Raw genomic sequence first — 7,860 nt, 5'->3', positions numbered from 1 at the left:
GCCCCTTCAAAAATATTTCCAATTTGTCATTATCTCCCCTTGCCTTATTTCTTTCTACTATAGAAAAATTCCCAACAAATGCTTATTTAATTCATTTTTTTCCAATATAATATGGAAATTCATCAATTTTTATAATTTTAATGTTTTTACTTATTTGTATCTCAACAGTTTGCTTAATTCTATTTATTTTTATGTTCACATTTTTATTTTTGCATTTTAAATTAATAATCATAAATAGCAACAAAATTATTCAATAGCATGATAGCATATGATACTTTCAATTTTAACAGATACATAAAATAATAATTAATGCTAACGATTTTTAAGAAAATTATCCTAAATTTTTGTTATGCAAGCAGTGGTAATTCCGATTAAAATTTTTATTTGCTTCAAAAATACATTATTAAATATATTTTTAAAATGATAATTATCTTGTTATAAATATAATAAGATTCAAAGAAATTTAAATAATAGTAATATATTTGTTGTTGACATTCATTTTTTTTCTACGCCAATCATTTCTAAATTGATAAAATATTTTAAAAATTTATACTAATGAATAAAATTTTATATTTATAAATTTTTTTGTTACATCTATTAAATTAGTCTATTTTTTCTTATATTTTCTAGGCATTATCTACTATTAATCTTTCTCGTTTTCTTTCTTTGGAATCAGTAATTTAACATAATATGTTAAATCTTGAGGTATAAATCTAAAAAATTTAGTCTATGTGAAGAGAAGGAGCTGAGCCTATAATAAATAATTTATTTTATTTAATATCTCTTTTTTTATTTCTCTTTTTCAATCTACTATTTATATATTTTTTTACAAACAAAAATTAGAATATAATATTAAAAAGGTTAAGTTATAAAATAAAAGTATAATTAAAATAAAAATATAATTTGAATAAACAGAATTAATTGAATGTGCGTTACATAAATTAAAACATATTACTATTCAATAACCAAAATATATAATATTACAATTTATTAATTCCTATAATATAACACTATGTTAAAAATATTAGGAATTATTACCATTGCTTGAATTAAGCCTGAGGATTACCATTCGTTTTTAATATCTGATGATAATTGCTCAAAATTTAGTTTTTATGTTTAAAATATTATAAATTATTACCATTGAGTTAATTAAGCCTATAGATTACCAATTGTTTTTAATATCTGATAATAATTGCTAAATATTTAGTTTATTTAAAAATATAAATATTATCACCTAGACCTTATATTCTTTCTTTGAAAATAATTATAATATTTGGGGGGGGGGGGGTCAAAATATCTGTTCTAATATCTTCGTGAAATTACTTCTATAAAAGGTGACATTTTTCTGTACTAATAGACGTATGGCGACGACTTTCATCTAACAAATTTTAAAAAGGTTTAAATGTTTTTTTATTTTCGTACACCATTTATTTTAATTATATGGCAAAACTATTTAAACAATACAATGAGGTATTTTTAAAATTGTAAAAATTAGACCATCTTAGAGTTCAAATAAAACTCATAATATTTGTGGCTAATTGTATTTTTGTAGTAAATAAAATAATTTAAACCTAAATCTTAAAAAATTTGTAGCCTTAGTGAGGATCTCTTACTAGATATATTAAAAACTATCGTGGTTAGTGTTGATAATTTGATTGATCGTAAAATTTAGGACCACATTTTGTGCTCAGGCCTGCTCTGAGCACGAAACCTGAGCACAGACCCGGGGTTCAGACCTGATAAATATAAAATTAAAAAAATAATTTTCCAAAATAAATTTTAATTTGAAGAAATGACAGGCGGATATATACTAAAATAAAATATTGACAATATATAATATATTCAGGGTGAAGGGTGAGTATAATCCATAAATAGAATATATTTATTTTCTTGCTAAGCATAAAAAAAATGTTTTATGATTATTTGGATTTGACATGTAAAATTATAATAACAATAAATGATTAGAAATAAGTTGTTAAAATTTGAAAAATAAAATACATAAATTTGTTATTTTATAAAAGTGCGAATTTCAGAAAAACTAATTTGAATGGGATAAACAAAACAGCTTATAATAAATCACAAGAGAATAAATTGTACTAAGAATTCCCGAAGAAGAAAAGATTTGTTTTGACTTTTAAAGAAAACGGGGTATGTATGATCAATTGTGGGAGAAATTAATTATTTTTTTATTTTACATTTTCTTCCTTATTATTTTATTAAATATTTTTGTAAAAAATTGCAAAATTATTAAAAGAAGATGGAAATTAAATTTTTTTATTTTGTATATTCTAATTTAATAATTCAAATTTTATAAATTATAAATAAAACAATAAAATATTTTTCATTGTGTATTATAATTATAAATAAAATAAAAATAACAAAACCAATACCATAATTTTTTTAGATTATATATATTTTACTATTTTCTTCTTCCATTATTTGTAAAAACTTTTAGATATTTCATGTCGTGAATAGCCGCGAAATTGAAATTAAATTATTTTTCAATAACGGTAATCGACTAAATTTAGCCTGACCCTCAAAACCTAGATCCGCCCACTAAGAATAATAATTGATTACAATCAAAATATAACGAAATTAACTTTTATTTGATGCCTGTATCAATATTTTGTGTTGTTAAAAATATTCCTTGCCCCCTGATCTAGAACTGCCCACTTAGAATAATAATTATGATTACAGTCAAGATATAATTAAAATACTTTTTATTTAATACCCATATTGTTATTTTGTGTTGATAAAAATATTCCTGAACTCCCAAGCCTTAGCCGATCGAGAGGAAACGCTTGTCCTCCTAATAAATAGATCTTTTGATAAGCTCTAGATTGATATATAATGAATATATATACTTTCCTAATTTCAACAAAAAAACAACTATAAACTAGTTTTTGCTCCGGGTTTGTACCTAGTGTAACGGCTCGATTTGAGCCGATTTTTAATAACGGCTAACTCAATATTTTAGTCAGAAAAGTATTGCCTAAGCCTCTAGATTTCGATTATGAGTAAAATCTTCAGTCTTGGGTAATATTTTGGATGAAATATTGAGTTAGCCATTTTTAAAAATCTAAACGAGGCGTTTGACAACATTATATGAACCCCGTTTAAAACTTTTAATACTTATCACCTTTTGATTATATATTATAACTAGCTAACATCAAAATTTAGGATACCCCGGGTGGACCTCTGGTCTACTAACAGCTGGTTTCATCGATTTTTAGACCTAAACCCGGGTCCGGGTACACAACAATCCAATTAACAACACTATTCGTTTGCTTATAATTTTTATCCCTATTATATTTCTTCTTATTTATTTTAAATTTTTTTAGCTCCTTGCTGGTACCAAATCTAATATTTGTTTATTAGCGCTTATCTGGCAGCAAATCTATTATTTTGTATATTTTTAAAAAATTATATGAAATATATATAATAAAAATTAATAAAATAATGTTAGTCTTAGTCAACTAATTTAGTGGCTAAGGCCATTAACCGAGTTTTTTGACTAAAACTATTAATTAGTCGTCTGATTAACAACATTAGAAATGATTAATGGAGTGAAATAAAAACCTGTCTGTTGTTTAAATTTGTTTAGGCAAGAAACCAATTTGATAAACTTAAATTATATTTTACATTATGCAAATAACTTAAAAATATAATATATTGTTATTATCAATGACATATAATATACCTAGACTGACGATTCATTCATTAAAATGCATTTTTAAGCGTCGTTAAAAGCAAATCAGCTGGACCCGCCATTTTGGTAACAGAAATCATTATTAAAATTACGAGAGCCTAATTTATTACTATATCTGAATTTTTCCTATGATACTTAACAAAGAATTTAAATCCACATCCATCTGCATTAATGGTACCATCAAGGATCCTATCCCACAAATATTCCAAGGCTATTCTTCCAAGAAGATATATATCTAGCAGACCAAATTCAAATAATTTAAAATTATATGACTAAATTATTAAAATTTATATTTTAAACATTTTTTTATACATAGAATATAAAGTATCTAATAAAGTTCCCTTACTTATCATTTGTTTTTCTTAAGACACATTATAATTGTTTTTAGTTTCTATTCTATTCTTAAAATATCTAATAAGGTAGATATATTTAAATCATTGCTTAAATTTATGTTTATCTTAATATGAGACTTTACTTGCCCTTTTAATATTTCGAATCATACAAGGTGATAAACTGAATCATCAGGATTTTTATTATAAATATTCATATTGTTTGGCTTAAACATCTAAACATAAGTTAATTTTTAAAGAATTCTAGCTAAAAATTTACATTATGATATTAATAAAAAAGTAAAATATAACTTAGAAATCCAGAATATTAGGCATCCTCTCCAATATTTTTCTTAAATAATAAACGTAAAGTTCTCTCAATTTTAAAGTTGTGATCCTGAATCTTAAAAATAGAGGTATTTCTTTTTTTTTAAATATAAAGTAAATGTTTAATCTTCAGATTCTCAATAATATATATATTATAAAAAATATGTTATATTATTAAAGAAATACAATATGAATTTAATATTTTAATCAGTTGTGCTAATTGGATCATATTGATTTAATAGATATATCTTAGGATAAATTATGTATTGCAAATAAAAAATTATTTTTCCTTATATTATATTATCCAGTTTATTTTATCAATAAAAAAAATATAGATTAAATAAATTAAAACATTTCTAAGACTTCAGATAAATTTAGCTTAATCTTACCTTTTTATTTTTTGAAGAATTTCATAACTTAATATTATGAGATTATTAATCTTATGATGAAAATCAATAATTGTTTATTATAAATTAATAAATAGAAATAATATTCATGAATTACAAAAAGGATTTATAGATATTATTTATATTTAAATATATATAGTTACAATATATATCTAATATCATATTAAAAAAGATTATATAGATATATTTATTGTCCTTTAAATAGAATGGTTTTGGTCAGCTTCTGACGAATGTTGGTATTTTCATTTTTATTTTGTTTATCTGCAAAATGATAAAATCTTATGTTTATGTAACGTTCAACTATTAATCTAATTAATTTTTGATAATGGCTAGATGTTTCTTCTTGATCTAGCATGTGATCAACCAGATTATCAAAAATATTTGTTTCTATCACTTTTGAAATCACAAAAGATATTATTCGTTTAAATATACAAGGCCTTTTAATTTGATTATTATGTTCAAATGTACGGAAACCACTTTCAGCATATTGGCATAATCTAGATTCACCTCTGGAAGGAATTATTAATCCCTGATTGTTTTTAATTTTAATTAAATTATAGCTCTCTTGATCTTTACAATTTTTAACAATCATTGCAGAAATACATATATAACACTTTACCTTATTTTCGGATATAAGTTTACGTGTTATATATCCTGATATATAAGTTGCGATGTTATCAACAAATGGCGATAATTTTTGGATATCTGGAACATCTATAAAAGAAAAATCTATAGCTTGTATATTGTCATCATCATTATCATTATCTTGATAATCTCCACAAAAAAGATTTGTATTATTGAGTGGAATACAATTACCTGTGCATAAGGCTCCCATCTTTGCTATCATAACGCCTCTTATAGCTGATCGTAATTGATAGGTAGAAGGGTTATTATTAAAACCTCCTCTGCTTCGTAAACAGCTAAAGAAGAGCTCTAGATGATCTTGAGATGTTTTGTAGGTTAAAAGATATCTAAAATATGAAAAGCAATAAATATACAAAATATATATAATGCTAAATAAAATACTTGATGAGTTTGAGGTTAGGTCCTAATAATAATTCCCTCCCAATTCCCAAAATGTCGACAACAATGTGGTCTAAAGATTTTAGTGATAATGTTTTCCTGATATCCATGGTGAAATTCTACAATAATATACTTGTTTTTTAGATTACTAATATTTTCACATTTACTCTTTGACATAATGTGATCTTGATTTCAAAATCTTTGAGGCTGGGTTGATTGAATTCTAAAATTACAGCTCTATTTTGTAGATTTTAAATATAAATATGTTGTAACAACATCGTTCAATTTCATTAAATTCTGTACAGTGGCGTATCCAGGATTTTCTTATGGGGGGGGGGGGTTATATTTCTATTTTTAACTATTATTTACTAATTCGTGCTTATGGATATTACAAGCCTATTTTTTATTATTTTAAGTTAGGAATATTATATTTAATAAGGTTTTTTTAAATGTAAAGTTGAAATGTCATTTTTTATAAAATTTGCTTTAAAAACTAGCCTCAGCTTAAATTCTCACACAATATAAGTAGAATATAATTTTTTTATTGTAAATACTAATAGTAGTATATAAAATATTGACTAGAAAATAATTTAAAAAACAAGTTTTATTTAACTTCTTATCAAATACAATATTATACAATTTTTTTTATTAAATACTATAATTATAATGTGATTTTTAATTTTCGTGGGAATGTTGCCAAGAATTTTGTTTGTCGTTGAAACGAAATCTCTGTGGATATTTAACAAAGTCAACCCATTTAGCCGAGATTCGGAAGTAAGACTTCGTAAATATGTTTTCAACCTTCTCAAGTTGGAAAAAGTCCTTTCATTCGTACATGTTGTAATAGGCAAACATGCAAGAATATAAAACAACTTCAAAATATTAGGAAATTGAGCCAAGATTTCTTTACACCGATTGAGCGCATCAATAGCATGCTCAGGTAAAATAGCTAAAAGTAGTAAATATTTATACCACAATTCGAATTCACTGATTAAATTTACTTCAGTATCAAAATCATAGGAATAAAATTTTTCTAAATATTTAATTTTACCAATAGTGGCATTAGAAAACGAAGATGGATCTTTGGGTAATAAAACTTGAAGATTGCTAAAGACTTGTTTTTTATCTAAAAACCGTACTTTTATTTGCGATAAAAAAGTATCTAAGAATAGGATGAAAATGGATATTTTATAATATTCTTCAGTTGGGCCAATATTTATTTTACATCTCAATAATTGCCTAGGTGCTAGACGAGGTTTAATTAGTGTTATATCATAAAATTTAGCCTTCGATTCAACGTTTAGATAAATATTATGAAAATATTCATCTACATTCATTCTTATTGTATCTACCTGTTCATATATATTTTCCGACAAATCAATAACATGAACCAATCTAAACTTGGTTTTTGTAAATTTCTATAAAGTAGTGAGCTATAGGAAAATAATTTATTGATGCAACTAGCAGCAATGATAAACTCTGATTGATAAATTGAATTCAATAATGATATAACTTCTGACGACACATTACTTTTTTCATGCTCAGCCTTATTTATTTTGTATTTCTATTTCTTCTGTTCTACAAAATGGAAGTAAAAATGAAAAATATTTAAAAAATTATAGATATTTATTAATAATTAAAATATTATTAAAAATACTTATTAATTCCAACTCACTAATAATTTTGAATTTAATAAAATAATTATATATAATAATAAAATAAATTACCTTTTGATTTTAATATCATTGACTAAAAAAATTTCCATTTTATTCATATTTTTGAATAATGTTAATATACTCACAAGGAAAGGAAATTTTAATAAAATTTATTTAATTGGGAGGGGGGTGGTAGATTTTTTTAAGCTTAAAATAATATTTATGAAAACAGTCAAATTTGCTATTCCCCCCCCCCCCATTGGTTACGCGCCTGATTGTATATAATTTATGGTTTAAATTAAGAAAATGTGCTAAACTTTTTCACTGAAGGTGACACACAAAATTTTAAAGGTTAAAAATTTTACAATTATTTCAATTAGAATTTGCGACTCACAGTCAATTTATCACAG

The 7,860-nt window shown here is 23.9% G+C and overlaps 1 long non-coding RNA gene across 1 annotated transcript; it reads left to right on the top strand.

The window, feature by feature from the left end:
• The first annotated feature begins 3,699 nt into the window (after positions 1 to 3,699).
• Positions 3,700 to 4,061, top strand: LOC135925011 (uncharacterized). Its single transcript, XR_010571494.1, has 2 exons — positions 3,700 to 3,775; positions 3,854 to 4,061. It is a non-coding gene; the product is annotated as an uncharacterized LOC135925011 (long non-coding RNA).
• Positions 4,062 to 7,860: the final 3,799 nt, after the last annotated feature.

The sequence above is a fragment of the Gordionus sp. m RMFG-2023 genome, chromosome 2 (assembly GCF_954871325.1).
Source record: "Gordionus sp. m RMFG-2023 chromosome 2, tfGorSpeb1-WG-v2, whole genome shotgun sequence".
Taxonomy (NCBI): Eukaryota; Metazoa; Nematomorpha; class Gordioida; order Chordodea; family Parachordodidae; genus Gordionus; species Gordionus sp. m RMFG-2023.
Note: the sequence above shows the minus strand (reverse complement) of the source record. Positions and strands in the feature narration are given on the sequence as shown.